This window comes from Callithrix jacchus, chromosome X (assembly GCF_049354715.1).
Source record: "Callithrix jacchus isolate 240 chromosome X, calJac240_pri, whole genome shotgun sequence".
Classification (NCBI taxonomy): Eukaryota; Metazoa; Chordata; class Mammalia; order Primates; family Cebidae; genus Callithrix; species Callithrix jacchus.
This window is the reverse complement of record NC_133524.1, coordinates 145,014,494-145,031,384: the sequence shown is the minus strand read 5'-3', so window position 1 is coordinate 145,031,384 and position 16,891 is coordinate 145,014,494. Positions and strand designations below refer to the sequence as shown.

General features: G+C 38.1%; 1 pseudogene; it reads right to left on the bottom strand.

Moving 5' to 3' along the window:
• Positions 1–14,210: 14,210 nt before the first annotated feature.
• On the bottom strand, positions 14,211–14,957 carry LOC100384973 (ribosomal protein uL30-like pseudogene; annotated as a pseudogene).
• Between the last annotated feature and the right edge of the window lie 1,934 nt (positions 14,958–16,891).

Below are 16,891 nucleotides of genomic sequence, written 5' to 3'. Positions count from 1 at the left end.
AGGTCTGTTTCAGAGTTGAAAATTCTTTGTTAATTTCCCTAAGTACTCATGGGCAAACGTAGGCATTTATCTGTTTTAGGGAAGATATTTGTTTCATAGTTTTAAATATTAGCCCTGTTTCAGTATTTCTGCGTTTTCTTCTCCAGGGACTCCAATAATACAAATACTATTGCTTCTTTGCCTCTCTCCCATTTCCACAACCTTCTTTTTGAACCTTTTTTCTTATTTTTTATTGTCTTAATCTTTTTTTTCTCTGCCTTTTTCAATGCCCCTTATTACATTTTCATTTCAACCTATTCCTTCTCCCTTGGATCCCTTATAATTTATACTCCTAAGATAATTTTGTATTTTTCTTCCATTTATTTGCAGAGGTTACTTATCTGTCTTTTAATTTTTTCCTTTGTTTAGTCCATTTCTACTTTTAGTTTTCGACTTTCTGACTCAAGGCAGTTTTTTATAGCCTCAAGGGCTTGTTTAAATATATTTAATTCTGTTTGGTGTGTGGACTTAGTTCTTTGTATGATTCACAGGATTTTAGTGAGGGGGGCGTTCCTCAGTTCATATGTATGTTATTTTGTTTCCTAATTTTCTGCCATAGCTTTGTTAACTTCACTTTTCTTTTGTTCTTTTTTATGGTATTGAGTTATTTTTATAAGACTCCAAATTAAATGCCATCGTTTTTTTGTCAGTATAGCAAGGACCAGATACTTTGTTTATAATGTTGGAATTGTAAGTGCTTAGATGATGTGGTTCTCTTTTGTCTTGCAGGGCTGTAAAATTCCCCCCTCTGTGTTTGTATTCCTTATGACTACCCAATTGCTGAATGATTCTTTTCCCTTCCTTCTTACTTTTCTTCTCCCCACCAAAGCTATGCGTTTTGAAGCCAATTCCTGTTACATCGTGCCTGACTCCTTTAAATCATATGTGCCCCTTTTGATTATGTATAATTTTAAGTTCTCTCCTTATAGTTCATGTTCTGATCTTCCTAGAAACTTTTTGTTTCAGTATTTTCAGGATTAAAGTGGACTTAGGCTTTCTGGAAGTAAGTTTAAAATAAACTTAGCACATTTTTCTAGCTTCCCTTGTTTGTCTTCCCTGAGGCTGGTTGTTTGTTTGTTTGTTAAGTCTGCCTTTGCTGGCCATAGAGTCTTACAGCAGGACAGGCATGGGCCAGGACCATGAGAGATCACTCTCTGGGAATTGGTGAATTTTCTCTTTTCACTTGCAGTTAGTTACTTTGAAGTTTGGGCATTCTCTATGCTTAAGCCATGCTAAGGACATGGTTGTCATGTTGATTCATTTCTTCATTCTTTTTTGTCATTTTTGTAGGCTACATTACGAGGCAGGTTGCTATATCACAATTACTAGTAGATGTGTGTTTATGTTGATCTTTTTAAAAGAGATTTAAGGCTGTCTTTTTTCCCAATATTGTAGATACTAACTTTACTCCCTTTTATAGAGGGTAGAAAATAACAAAAATATTGCTATAATTCAATAGAGATTAAAATGTAAAAATTTAAATTTGAGGTGAGAGACTGCCCACTAGCAATGGAAAACTCAAAATTTTAGATATAAAAATGATGTCTAATAAAAAATTCTGTCAGGCTCCTCCTTCAAATATACTTTATGAATCTTTTGCTTTTCCAATCTAAGTGATGTACAGCATGGGCATTTCTAAGGAAAAATGTTATTCACCTTTCTAAAACTGTTAACATTCCTTATGAATATTCTTATATTCATTAGGAATGCTTTAGGTTGAAAGTAACTAATACTTGATGATGAGTATAGTTCAAATCTATGAGGATATTCACTATGAACTTAAATGAAGTATGAAGTAAGGTAGTCTCATCATTAAGCAGATAGTTTAACAGTGTTCTCAAGAATTCAGGCTCTTTCCATCTCTCTATTCTGCTACACCCTAAGTTTTGGCCTGCCTCTCTCTCCCTCTCTGTCTCTCTCTCTCTCTCTCTCTCTCTCTCTCTCTCTCTCTCTCTCTCTCTCTCTCTCTCTGTGTGTGTGTGTGTGTGTGTGTGTGTGTGTGTGTGTGTGGTCGTAAGGTTTTATCACTTTATGGTCACATGAACGCTGCTATAGCATCAGACATTATGTCTTCAATTTAGCAGGAAGAGTGAAAAGGAGAGGACACATGTACTTTGTTATCTGGAAACCACAATGATTTTCTCAAGTTCCAAACAAATTCCGACCAAACGCAGCTATAAGTACCTAGCCTTCCAACATCTGTAGGAAGCAGGGAGAAGAACGTTGAAAAAGGCTTTTGAATTTGCCAGCCAACAATGTATATACCAATGGTTCCAAAATAGTTAGGTGGTGCCACTAGCAGTTCTAGGAAAGACATCAAGGAATACTTCTAGTCCAGATGCTTTCTAAATGACAATAATTGTCATTGACACTTTAAGGCTACTTATTCTAACCAAGATATGGAGTTCAAAGTTTTTCTCATTCTGACCATTCTGTTGTACTTATGCCCTTTGGCTTAAGGAAGAGGTACAAAGCCCTACTTGCATGAGTGTTTGGAAAGATGGTGTGAGGTATTCAGTGGAAGTGTAGGGAGTGTACAAGCAAGACACAGCCTACATAATTATAGTGCTCTGCTGCTTGCTCAGTGCTTGGAGATGGTGACTTTGTCTGACCTGAGTGGTTAAGAGACTGATAATGTCACTGTGACATTGTGTCACTGAATAAAAAAAAGTGTACAGAAAATGATCTGGTTCCTTTTTGAGTGTTACCATTTGTTAATACCCAGAGTGCGCTCTGCATGTTCTAGGCAATGAATTGTAAAGACCGTTGGTGACTTATAGGCTTTCAAAATGAGGGAATTTGGATTAGGGAACAACAAGGCATCCAAATAGAATTTAGAAGCTCAAAGACATCATATCACTTTTCATAAATTCCTAATGGAAATATTGGGTATGGAAACTGATTTGGGCATACCATTAACATATAACACTTATGAATGCTTCCACTATTCATTCTGATATAATTCATCTCCTTATTTATCTGTTTTGACTTTATTATAAACTATGCCGGCTGGCATCCTAGTGGAATATGAACATTCTACATAGTTATCAATCAGCAACAAATACATATTACACATGACATAAAGATAAACAACCAATTGTTTTTTCATTCTTATAGGAGAATAGAAATACTTTTTCTCAATGCTGAGAATCTAGTACAAAGCTCTGGCATTTTATGGTTTGCAAAACTTTCATTTGATCCTCCCAAGAAAACAGAAGACACATTATTGTCCTTACTTTGCAGATGAGAATCATAGGCTCAGAGAGGGGAAGTGACTTGCCCACAGTCTCCCTGCTTCTTAGGGAAAGTAGCTGGACTTGACCTTAGGTTTCCCGAGTCTTCATCCATTGCTCTTTCCACATTTGCAGGCTGTTTCCTGGACTGCTTTGCAGTTCAGATATCTGAAATAATATATTTCTGAGAAGTTTATACCCCTGTTGTGCTAAAAAGAACTGAAGTCTCAAATCCGGGTCTACGTGGGACCACTATTTCAGAGGAGTTAACTGATTTTAAATGTCTTGGTCCACTGTTTCTGTCAATAAATAAGGCATTTGCCATTCTTATGCTAGTCTCCATTTTTTTTCCAGCTGGACATAAACTAGGAGTTAACTTGTATCATGATGAAAAGCAAGAGCTCATTTGCCAACAGCACAATCCTAACACTATTTGCCTATAAAACAAAGATAAACAGATAACCCAACGTTGATATTTCAGCCATGTAGCCATGTAAAGTCAAATAAAACCATGATAGAAAAAAAATATATTTCACTGTTCGATTTCTCCTTTATTCTCCTTAATAATGCAAATAATACTGTACTTTAAATAATTTTTAAATGAACTACTAAACGACTCAGTCAAGAAGCAAGAAAAAATTTGGCCAACGCTTACAACCAACATCAGTTTCCAAATTTCTCTAGGATAAACATGAGCTTATTGCATTTTAAGTCTGTATAATTTTACAAAATATGATGCTTAGTCTTCAAGAAAAATTATTTTAAGACTTAATAACTTACTTGGACAATACATAGCATCTTCTTATGTGTATTTTTCTCAAATACACAGATTCACTATTCTATTTTTAAAAGTCTCTGAAAAGGGCACTTGAGGTTTTCCTAGATAAATGAATAATGGTTTGCGATGTTCACCATGGTAAAAACATAATATGCTGGGTTCACTATGACTAATTATTCCGAGAGATACGATTATGTGCACTTATGCCGAAAAGCTCTCTTGCTCTGCCGTCTAGAATGGAACTTTTCATGAATTTTATTCAAATCTCTGTATTCAACAGCAATTTTTATTTGAAAAATAGTTAAAACAATGAATAGCATAGGAAAAAATAAGAAAATAAAGGTCAACTTTTCTATACTCTGGTCTTTTATCTTCACAATCTTCACATTTATTTTTACTGTCCCAGCAAGATTGGCTTCTTATTTTCACTGTTTCAGCATCAGCAGGGTATTTTCTGTAACAGCTCCATATGGATGATGTACATGCTTCTTGGCTTATGTCTACTCATATGTTCATGATTTAACACCAAATGGGAATTACAGCCAACTCTCAATAACCCATAAAAGAGAGGAGCATTGTAGTACAGATAACTCAAGAAGTCCGAAAAACCTAAAGTCATTTTGGTTTGACTTTGGAAATGTTCTCTAGCTTAGCTCAGAATACTTTGTCTTTTAATTAAGCCTACTTTCCTAATTGTGTTTTATAAGTCAGTCTTTTCAGCAAATGAAAATGTAAATAATTCCAGTCAATGGGGGAAGTTGATTTGGAAGAATGTTGCATGGGGTTGTGGGAAGCTGATAGAGGCATTAAAAAGTAATGCAAACAATTCACAAAAATAATACGGTACATATGGATAATCAGGCATTGATTCTATTATACTATATTCAAAAGGTGAAAATTATGCCTGCTTAGTCTTGTGCATGAATACCTGGGAGAGTCTTATAAACTACAGAAAACACAAAATAACATTTCTCTATGGAGGCTTGGACGTTTAAGGTCAAGGTGCTGACATCATCCTTTTTTACTGGTCTTTACTTTGCTAGATGGAAGACATATCATCTCAGTCAGGTCAGGGGCTCTCTTTTTCCACTTACCTCTGGAGTTCCCAGGTCAAGTGTATTGATCATCAGCAGGCACCATCTTGTCATGTTGGCACTCTGCCTTAGTATGTTTTGTTTTGTTACAACAGAATATCTGAGGCTGAGTAATTTATAAAGAACAGAAATGTATTCTCTCACAGTTATAGAGGGTTGGAAGTCCAAGGTCAAGGTGCTCAGCAAGGTTGAGGTGTTTGCCCTGGCTAAGAGGTTCATTTCTCCATGTATATTAACCCCTTGTTGCATTATTTTGACTATGATCATCTATTTCTAAAAATGATGTACCCTACTAAGAAGCAAGGTGAAACCAAAAGCATCAAGAAAAATGTAAAATTAGCATTATGCAATGGAAGCATTCAAATGAGATACTGCGTAAAGGTAAGTCAGTAAAGATTTAAATAAGCTTAGCCAGAATTCCAAACATAGAAAGGAAATAAGATTCAATATTTCTTGCATAAGTAGGGGAGACTTTTATAAATAAAAGCACCTCGTGTGCTTCTACAAAGTGTTTAAGTTCTGTGACTTAGATAGTTGTATAAAGTTGACAAAAACAAAGAAAATTTGCCTCCAATATTGGCTCTCTACCAGGTGCCTTTTTATTAGCAAACAACAACAACAACAACAAAACCCAATGTAGTCATGTCTTCAAACACTTGCACCGTACCTCCTATGGTTTATTTTAGCATGGTCTCTTATTATCAGGGTTGACATGGAACTGGATTTTCTTTGATTCCAAATCCGTGTATTAGCTTGGTATTTCTTCTGTTCAATCCTAGATCTTTTAAAATTAATTGCAGAGCTGTCATTTTAATGTGGTTTAATATGGAAAATTATCAGTAGAAGATAGATTCAAGAAGGCACAAGTTAAAGATGAGAAAGAGGTATGGCAATACAGCCTATGAAGATATAATCTGGTCATCAGCTAGAAGAACTGTCTTTTTGAATCAGAGATGGCACAGGGCTTAGCTGCCAAATCAATTCCAGGCTTAAGGGTTTAAGTTATCTTTGTTCCAATGACACACCAATCTCTGGATTCAGTCTTCTTTCAGAAACAGTATCTAAGATGTTCTTGGAGATTTCTTGTCACTGAGGCTCTGAGGCCTGATATATTTATTTCATACAGTAAGAAATAATACCATGTGAAAATAGCTTGAATGAATGCTGTCTAGCTTTCTTGGGAATAAAATGACCTTCCCTTGTTTTTTTCTGGGAAATCTGCCAGATAAGTATTGAAAGGCTGAGGTGGCAAGGCTGAGGTGTTTGCCTGGCTGGGAGGTTCATTTCAGCACATGTCATTCGATGACCTACTCAACTTGTGGGCAGAGAAGGAGGTTCAGGAGAAGGTATACAGTGTGCTTTATATTGTTCGATGGACACCATCTTAGTCTTGCTTTATTGACATCTAGACTTGCATAGTTCCTGCAAACTCTTGAGAAGCAAAGTGATATTGTGGGAAGATCAGGCATGGCATTTGGATCCAGAGATCTGGTTGAAATTCTAGCTCTGTCATTTGTTAGGCTTGTGACATTAGATAAATTCCTTAGCCTTCCTAAGCTTCACATTCCCCATCTATAAAGCGAGGATAATACTAACCAATACATATTATGGTTGTGACTATTAATAAAAACTAAACATGAGTCCCTGGTATGACCCTCGGGCCTTAAATACAAGTATGTAAAATGTGTGACTTCTTTTTTGATAAATCAGTTTAATTCCTTTTTAACTGGTCTTTACTTTGCTAGATGGAAGACATACCATCTCAGTCAGGTCAGGGGCTCGCTCTTTCCACTTACCTCTGGAGTTCCCAGGTCAAGTGTATTGATCATCAGCAGGTACCATCTTGTCATGTTGGCACCCTGCCTTAGTATGTTTTGTTTTGTTACAACAGAATATCTGAGGCTGAGTAATTTATAAAGAACAGAAATGTATTCTCTCACAGTTATAGAGGTTTGGTAAGGGCCTTCTTGCTATGTCCTCACATGGCAGAAGGCAGAAGAAGAGACAAAAAGCAACTGAACTTGCCCTTCTATAACAGCATTAATCCCATACATGAGGATGGAGCCATCATAGCCTAATAACCTCTTAACGGCCCTACCTCATAATACTGTTTCAATGACAATTAAATTTTAACCTGAGTTTTGGAGGTGAAAACCATTCAAACCATAGCACACCCATGCAAGCTGTTACTGTTCTGAACCTCACTCTTCACTGTGGGCCCTCTCCACATTCTGGCTTTCTCAGCTCTGGACTTCATCTCTGGTGTATGGGAAACCATCCAACTCCTATTTCTTGCTGCTCTGGGACTGAGAGAAGCTGAGAGGCTACCTCTGCATCTTTAGCCTAGGTACATACTCATCCATTTCAAATCTGTTACTCCTGAGCCATTTGGGTTTCAACAGAGAGATCTTTGAGGCTCACTACTGCCTATTCCACTACCTGCAAAGTGTGGCACAAGTCACGTCTCTTCTTGAAAGCCTAGAACCTGCCTACAGTTCCTGTAATCCAACCCGTCCCATGTTAGTCCATTTGTGTTGCTATCAAGGGATACCTGAGGCTGGGTAATTCATGAAGAAAACAGGTTTATTTGGCTCATAGTTATACAGGCTGTACAAGAAGCATAGTGCCAGCATCTGCTTCTGGTGAGGACCTCAGGAAGCTTACAATCATGGCAGAATATAATGAGGGAGCCAGAGTGCCACATGGCAAGAGAGAGAGCAAGAGTTGCGGGGAGGTTCCAGGCTTTCTTAAACAACAAGCTCTAATGTGAATTACTTGAGCTAGAACTCATTCATCACTATGGGGATGGCACCAAGCCATTCATGAGGGATCTTCTCCTATGAAAACATCTCTCACCAGGCACACTCCCAACGTTGGAGGTCTCATTTCAACAACAGATTTGGAGAGAAATAGCATCCAGACCATATTATTACCTCTGTCCCCAACCTCAGGGCTATAGGGAGCTGCTTCTCAGAGACATAAGCTCTTATTTCCACTCACTCTCTCTCCTTTCCCACAGAGGGTAAGCTGTGAGCTCATATCATGGAGTTCACCCACAGAACAATTAACATTTATCTAGTGGTTACTATTATTACATGTCAGGCATTGTTCTAAATATTTTAGAAACTTAAACCTCAGAATAACCCAGTGAGGCAGGTACTACTGTTGGCACTATTTTGGCAGGTGGAAAAACTGAGGCACCAAGAAGTTAAGGGCCTCGCCCAAGGTCACATAGCTAGTGTGCCGTGGAGTTGGGATTTTCACTCACGCAACCTGTCTGTGATGGTCACACTTTGATAATGATACTACAGTCCCCTCAGAGAGTATATGCCAAGGGAGTCGGTGAGAAGGCTGATTCAGGCTGGTCGCATGCCTAGACATTCTAGATCTCAGCATTTGAAAGGCAAAAGCCATGAATTTGGCTCTCATTTCCTTTTCGTTTCTGTTGTAGCATCCTTTCACCGTGGCAATGAAAAGAACAGAATGGGAACGCAGTACAACATGTGTCCCTTTTGTCGGGGGATAGCAGCTAATTCTTCATAATTGGTATTCTGCTGCACTTTTCAAGCACAGATAAGTTAGTTCCCATCTCTGTCTTTAAGTTCTGTATCATGGAGTTTGTCCTCAGAACAAAAATTTGCTCCACACAAAACTTAATTCTGCACAAAATGTTTTAACATTGATATTCAATTTTTAATGACCAGATTCTGCTTCCCCTATATATTCATATTTCAATTAAAGAAAACATTAAGCCTGCCCCCCTTGTTACACTTGAATATTCAGAAACCTTGGAAAACCTGGTGAAAGGAGGACAAGTTACAGCAAAGGCCTCTGTGCTGTTCTTTCTGAATCCAGCCAGTTTGGTAGATCACCACAGATACAAGCATGAGGCCCTGCACATAGTAGGCCTTCAAAAATAGTGGTTGATTAATTGTGAGATGCCCAAAAGCAGGGAAGATGCCAAATAGGAAAATTGCTCTTGTCATATGCTTGACTGGACGGTCATGGATGGCTGAGCATGTTTCTTCTGCTCTCCAAAGACGTGCTTCACTGTCACTGTGTGATATTTGTGACCTCTGAGGGCTCAGAGTTCATTCCTCCTCTTCAAAGGCTTGGGTTCTATGCCCTTCTCTTCTTAGAATAACCCCAGAACGGCAGGTTTTTAGAAAAGGTTTCTCAATGGAGGTGATGTTGCCTGCACATTATACATAATAACTGAGTGGCTGGTAGGCTGTGACCCTATATTTTATAGCTCTCTGGTTCAGTTATTTTGTAAGAATGTCAGAGATGACTGATTAGTGTGTTCCCAGCTTCTGGATGAATTGACAATGGTAAAATATTGACATCTCAGAGAGTGCAGCCATTTTTTTATGCGGGTTATGAAAAGTGATGACTTTTAGAGCTTCAAAGAGAAGCAGAATGCTACAACCAGCTAGAAATGCAGATATACACCTTTGCCAACTCCCCGTTACAATTCTCTGTCTTTCAAATGGAGATTAAATGCAGTGCCAAAATGTGTCATCTGGTGTTGCATTTTTGTAATGTGGACAAATGTCGACAAAATTCATGTGGAGGCACAAAAATCTAACTATTTATGAATTAAAATTAAATGTAAGTGTTGCTGTGGGTAGAAGCCTTAAATACTAGATTCAGTGCCATTATCAAAACAGCAACACTTCCTCCCTGCACTCACCAATTCAAATGGAGAAAGGGGAAATTGCCCTCTCTGACAAGCTACTGTGCATACCAGACCCTGTACTATGTACTTTATGCCTGTAATCTCGATGGGTGCCATATATCAGACCTGATAGAAGTGACTTGGATGATTTGGGGACTGCCTACTGTGTAGGTAGTTGTTATATTTCAATCCATCTAACAAACCCAATCACAGTTGTGGCAGGTACAAGCAACACATTTTGCCTTCAAAATGTGCTTGTGTCTCACCAGGCTCCCCTGGATCAGTCTTTGTTCTTTTTCATCCGTATAACTTCCCTCTCAAGACCTTCAGATCCTTGCCAGGAAGCAGAGGAAACTAAAATCTTCCTGTATTCAAATGTTTCAAGTTGGGCTATCACTACCCTGGGTAGTATGACAATAACTGTTATACATTTCAAATTCATGATTTACATTCACATTTTAATATGAAATTCTTCCCCGTATGCATGTGTATACAGTCATTTCAATGAAGTTTTTAATTTGTTTCACTGTCAGTGGCTGCCTGTTCCAGTGGATCTATACAGGTAACACTGCCTTTTCAAGGGAGAAATTTCATTTGATGGGTGAAGTAAACCACTCTTGGAAAGTTGTTTACAGAAAACAGCTTTTCAGTAACACGAGAAGATTATGACTTGAAGCAGATACGCCCAGGATTTTGTCTCAAGAATTTAGCCCAGCAATTGACCATGTCACATATAAATTGCCAATCCTTGGGGAATGATGGCAGAGAGAAACACTGTAAGCTCAAAAGCTTCATACATTTCATCATCAGTAATATATCAAATACAGACTGCAGATCTTGATTTCATCCCTTCTGGACTCCCTATGTTCATGACAACCAATTCCAACAGTTCATCAAGCTTCCAACTCTACAAACCCTCCCAAGTTGGCAACCTCACACCTTAATTTACTGACATGAGTTTCCTCAATTTTCTTCTCACTCATGCTAAAATTCCTCTTTACCTTATTAATTTCTTCTATCATCTCTTTACAATTCTCTTTCTTTCCAACTCTACTCCCTCATTGTCTACTTACTGCTGAACTTAGGGTTTATATTCTCAACATGCTACTCAACATTTTCTTTTACAAGCAACCATGATCCAACCATGTTGGATCATGATGTTCATCAACATGCTCTTCCTCATTGAACTATGACCTATCGTAATGTTGTCATTTCCTTTTAGAAACTCTTTTCCCTTGGCTCAGGCAATCTTACACAGAAATATGTGGTATCTCCTCTTACCTGAGGGCTCCTTATTTTTCTTCACCACTTCTTCTTCCAAAACTTTGTCCTTCACCTTTTCTTTCCCCCTCTTTAGAAGCAAGGCTTCTAGTCTTAGAAAAAAAATGGAAAAACTTCTGAGGGTTCCAGGAAATCTTGGTAAGTTCATGACAAATTGTATTTTGTGTGTACACCTGTTTATGCATTTGGGTAAAAGGGGCCATAATTTAATTGAATTTCAAAGGAGTCCAGGACCCTGCAGAAAATGTTAACGTTTGGTCTATACTTCCTCCTTGGACAATTTTACCATCATCCAATGCTGAAATGATTGCCTCCCAAATCTCAGTCTTCCACCTGGCCATCCTCTTAATCTTTAGCTTTTTAAGTATCTCTGATTCTTTATGTTTCCTCCTGGTAAACAGTAGTACTACACACTACACATTAGTAAATATATACTCTATGGAAGGTACAATCAGTGAGACACTCACTTGACCAGCCCTCCTTGCCAGGTACCCATATGGCAGCTCTGCACAAAAATTTTAAAGTGCACCTTTCAGGGAGGTCCAGTGCTACTGGGTACAGGGCTTAGTGACAGGATTGTACTTTTGTGGGATTTTTGTTGCTGTTGTTGACTTTTCAGTATTATGTCTCCATCAGACGAAGCCTGCATTCAAGCTGATTTTTAAGCATCTTAGTCTGACTCTTAAGGACCTCCATGATCTCATCTTAACCCTATGCTTATAGCATTATAACCTACTAATCCTCTCCAAAAAACTTCCATTCCAGACAGACTGGTCTGCTTATTGTTGCCTGGACAGACTATATGCATTCCTCCGCATATTTGCTCACCATATTTTACCTACCTAGAATCTCTGCCTCTCCAACATGTTTGACTGAGTGAGTCCTCTATACTTTCACATCCTAGTTCTAGCTCTACTTCTTTTAAGAAACATTTTATAACTACTCCAGTGCTTACTGACTTCACCCTCCTATAAGACCCTATAGCCCTTATTGTCTGTATCACACTGTTGACTGTAAATACTCTTCAGTCTTTGACTTCTAGTACAGTGGCACTCAAAATGCGGTCCATGGACCAACAGAATGGGCAGTACTTGGGAGCTAGCTAAACATGAAGAATCTCATAACAAAATGCATATAGTCTGTCCAGACCTACCAAAAATACTCTGCATTTTACAAGCTCTTCAAGTGATTTTTACAAATGATAGAGTTTGAGAGGCAATGCCCTATGCCATGCATTTGCAGTTGTTAAAATATCTTAGTTTCAGTCCCTGAATATACCTTATCTTTCATGACATTTTACTTTCTGATCATGCCTTCTCTGTTCCCTGTTGCTTTTCAGAACTCTATGTATTCTAAGATGCTTTTCCTATATTCCCCCAGTGAATCTCTTATTGAATTACTTTGATGCTTCTATTGCTCATTTTCTACATATATCTAGTGTTAAAGGGCATTTTGTGTGCAGAGGTATTAACTCCTTTGTTAGATTACAAGCTCTTTGAGAGTAGGAATGGGATTTTCTTCATCTCTGATCCTTGACAGTTTCTGACAGAGTTCCTGACACCCAGTAGTTAGGAATAATAAATGTTTGTTGAATGAATGACTGAGTGAATGAATGAATTGCTAATTTAATAATACATTCATTTGGATTATAGACTTTACTTGGGAAAAATGTGATACATAATTGACCATGGGTCATGCTGTTCATAATTGCAATGTTTTCATTTTTCAAGCCAAATATTAATTATCTAAGCTAGTCATGCTGTTTCTTAATGACTTTTAAACCTGTACCACTATGAATACAAGACTGCATGAATTTTTAACAGTCTCCAAGTAGTTCATAATTAAAGACGAAGTGATTCAACTCACAGACTCAATCAATGCTTTTGTTTATAGCTTAATTTTCATCTCTGTACAGATAACCAAGAAAAAAAAAGCTAGCAAACCACAGAAAACAAAGTCTGACGATAAAGAAGTATAAAAAAGTATCTCAGCAACAATTCTGTGTCTGAATGACTAGTAATGAAAGGGAAAAGTGTCAGTAGCCACTCAAGTTAATCAATATACTGACTCATCTACTCAACAAATCTAGATGAATCAGAGGTCTTTGTGTTTCAAAGTTTAGGACTCATTTCTCTTGAACTCTGTGGACCTAATCACAGAAACTAAACTAAAATGAAATGATCCAAATCCAATCTTAGAGCAGTGCAAGAAAAAAAGAAACTTTCTGAATTAGAAATTATCTTCTTTCAGAGGCTGAACAGTTTGAAATGGATTTCTCCAGTTTTCTATATAAGAGATCAGTCTGTATCCAGTTTCTGCCTCTGTCACAAAACACAACAGTTTCTTGTTGATATCAAAATGATGTTGCCTTATATTAGAAAGTGATTTTAGTTATTAAGATGTTTTGAAAGTCTTTTGTTTACTGACTAAGACCATTTTGGAAGATGATTAATCTACAAGATTGACTTTTGAGAAAATAACTGGAAAACCTGGTTATACAAACATGGAAGTCCCCTAAAATTATATCCCACAGGTCTACTGCTCTAGATTCTTCATTGCTAATACACTCAAATCTCAGTAATTAGGCTAGCAAAGAGAAAAGTCAATGTAGCAGAAAGTTTTTTTTTTTTTTTTGCAGAGACAAGTGAACATTTATTTTGGGGTCTTTATTCCTATGTGTATTTAAAGTCTTTTTCAAAACAAGGCCCCAGGAATCTCCAGATTCAATTATGTCCCTGGACTTGGTCAACTGCTGTAGTAGTCTTAGGAAGCCTTATACAAATGCTAGAGTTACTCATAGACCAACATTAAACACTAGGATAGAAGAGGCAACAAAGCAGGTCTCCTTCCTCCATGGAATGTGCTGATTTCAGACGAGCAGCAGCCAATGTAGAAAATGTTGGGAAGTTCTCCTTGGAGCTGGACTGTGATAAGCGGTGCTTGCCATGAACATAAGCTACTGTCTTTTCTTTGACCCTTCTTTTCCAGTTTTTGAAAATAAAGCAGGAAATATTCTTCTCTGAAGATAGTTGACAAAAATGCCCAAACACCAAAATCACATGCTTCCACTTCATTGATAAAATTGTACTGCAGTTTGGCACCTAGGTCTAGTTCAGCTGGCAGATGAGCTGATTGACGCATTCACCCCAATAGCCAGGTGTGCCCATCTCCTTGAGGAAGCCCACTCTATTTTTGGTAGCATGACGGGCCACTGAGAGGTGGAAAGGGTACAAGAACCATGAGATCTCCCGGAAATGCTTCCCTGGGAAGGTAATTTTATGAACGAGGTCTTGCAAGCAAATGATACCAAACTTTCGCAGATGCTCCTCAGTCACTGTGTTGTCTGTCAGAGGGATGGTCTTATTCTTGACCTTGGCTTGTCCACATTTCAAAATGATTTCCAGCCCAGACTTCAGATTTGGAAATCCCCAGGTCACATAAGGTTCCACAAGACGCAGCATTTTTAGATTCTGGGAGGTGACTTTTATAAAGACACCACTAAAAATTTTCTTTAGGTGAAGTCTTGCAATGGTTCTCTGCACCAGTAAACTCACACCATTGATCCTTTCAATGTGTACAACAAAGCCAAGGAATGTTTATCTGGCAGTTCCAAGGCATGAGGTTTCACTGAGACACAGCTTGTCACATTTCCGCCACCAAGAATCATACAGGAATGATTCCAGTCGCTCAAAGCTGAGCCCTTTTCCTTTCCTCTGCTTCTTCTTTGCCAAAAGTGCCTGCTTTGCCTGGGTGGCTTTGAGGGCTTGATAAGCCTTCCTCTTTTTCAGGAGATTTTCTGGAACCAAAGAGATTTTTCTTTGCTCTTGCTCCACCATCTTTCTAGTGTTGAAACTACTCACAGAAAGTATTTGTTAAGAGCTAGGCCTCATAAGCTATAGAGAGGCAGTAGAGAATAGTGGCTAAAAACATGGTGTTTGAAAGTGAGGGGATATGAATCCAAATCCCAACTTGGTTTCTTAATGTTTGTGTAACACTATGTAAGCCCCTCACCTGTGAAGTAGGGATACTAATAATGCCTGCAGGATTAAGTGAGAAAAATGTAAACAGTGCTAACCAAAGTACCCAGCACTTAGTGAGTTCTCTAAGACTTAGTAATTGTTATAGTAGCTGTTAGTAAGGCTGTATCTCTGCCTTTCTCGTGCTCACTTCCTGCTCAGCAGTCTGCCTCATCTATGGATTCTTCCACCATCCATGTCCTTTGGAGGCTCATTTGACTGTCCCTTTCTCTAGGCGACTGCCCTTTTTTTCCTCTTCACTATTCACACTGGGCTTGGACCCACAGCTGGCCTTCAGCTTGTTTCTTTAGATACTCTCAATGGCCATTACCGTCTGCCTAGCTCATGCTGATATTGCTGGTAAGGGATCTTCAATCTAATTCTAATTTCCCTCTAGACCTCCACCTAACTTCCCTAACTACATCTCTAACCAAGGCCCTTAACCCGAGGAAGATGAAGGAGCATGCATGAACAGAAGCAGAAAAAGGGTCTAGTACAAGGCTTCCCAAAGTATGTTCTGCACAGTGCTAACCCTCCAAGTTTTTACACAAGAAAAGATAGTTGTTGTTGTTTTTTCTGGTAAAATAATTCTAGAAAATTTTGCATACTATTTGTTCCTGCAGATTCGCACTGCGCCTTGGACAAACAGTGGTGCAGAAAATTAACTCTTTTTGCTCAAGGACATTTTTGAAAATACCAGCATAGCTCACGTTCCATGTCCATTATTGTCACTTAGCAGCTGCTATAGCAAACATTGTCAGTCCCTGCGGCAAATAGAAAAGAGAGCTCTCGAGGGTATGATATTGACAATTAATTTGTCTGCCCAGAAGTGGTACGTGCCACTGCCACTAACCACTCACTGGTATCAGTCATCTGGCTCCACAAAACCATAAAGAAGCCAGGAAGTGTCATCTTAGCATCTGTATGGGGGGGAGAAGTAGAAACATGTGGTGAACAGTATTAACAACTGCTACATTGAACCTGAATATTCATATCTGTAAAATGGGAGAAAAATGACCTCTTATGAAGATTAAATGAAATATAAAAATAAAAGTTTTTATAAAGCGAGAAGTGGTATGCACAGGTAAAAGATCATTACCCAGTTAGTTCATGGGGTTTCTGCTTTGTGAGATCAGGATCAGAACGTGAGCCACAAAGGAACTGCATGGAAGTGTGGGTAGCTGGGATGATGATAAGTATAACAGGACGAAGAAGGATGGGTCCTAATAAGACAAAGTTATGGGTAATGGCCAAACAAATTGCAGTGATAAGAATTATCTTCTAAAAAGGAAGAAGAAATTTTCTAGACAGAAGTAACCTTCTGTCCACTGTGTCCAAAAGATCACATATTGAAAATGAGTATATCTGAGTTAATGATGTTTTGCCATAATTGCTCATTGAATTAAATCACAAAGGAAATCCTGTTTTTATTCAGAAATATAATCTTCATAGACAATTTCTCCTCAGGCAGACTCTAGATGCTGTTTTCATTTACAGGAATAGATTAGCTGTCATCTATCCTTCTTTTCTCCCCTGTCTAGAAATTATGCAACAAAAGCTTTTCAAAAGGGAATACATTTGTACCACCTAATTCTTAACACTTTAGAGCAGATTTCAATAGTCAGGATTCAGGAAATGCTATGGTCCAATTCCATTTGTCATCATTTATTTCTCCCCTAACAAACATGATCTGCATCTACTTGAAAATGACATGTATTTAAGTTGTAATTCATACTAAAAATATTGATTATGTGATATTATAGATGCATCAG